Source organism: Merops nubicus, unplaced genomic scaffold (assembly GCF_000691845.1).
Source record: "Merops nubicus isolate BGI_N331 unplaced genomic scaffold, ASM69184v1 scaffold24647, whole genome shotgun sequence".
Taxonomy (NCBI): domain Eukaryota; kingdom Metazoa; phylum Chordata; class Aves; order Coraciiformes; family Meropidae; genus Merops; species Merops nubicus.
Window position 1 is genome coordinate 1 of NW_008622635.1, and position 277 is coordinate 277.

Sequence of the window (277 nt, forward strand, 5' to 3'; positions counted from 1 at the left end):
GGGCATCTTCCTCTGCTGTCACTTCCCAGGGTGGGCATCTGTGGTTGGGTGAAGCAGAACTGGGTTGTGCCCTGCTCCTGGGTCTCCTTCATGCCCCCCCTGCTTCTCTTTCCCCCTTAATTGACCCCAGGATCCTCCCATGCCTCTCACACAGCTGATGTTTCAAGCACCCCAGGTTTCCTCCCTCTTGGCCTCCGGTCTCCTACAAACCCCACCTTTCTCCTGCGTTTGCTGGGCATGTAGCTGGGCCCATCATCTGCCCAGTGCATGATCTCTG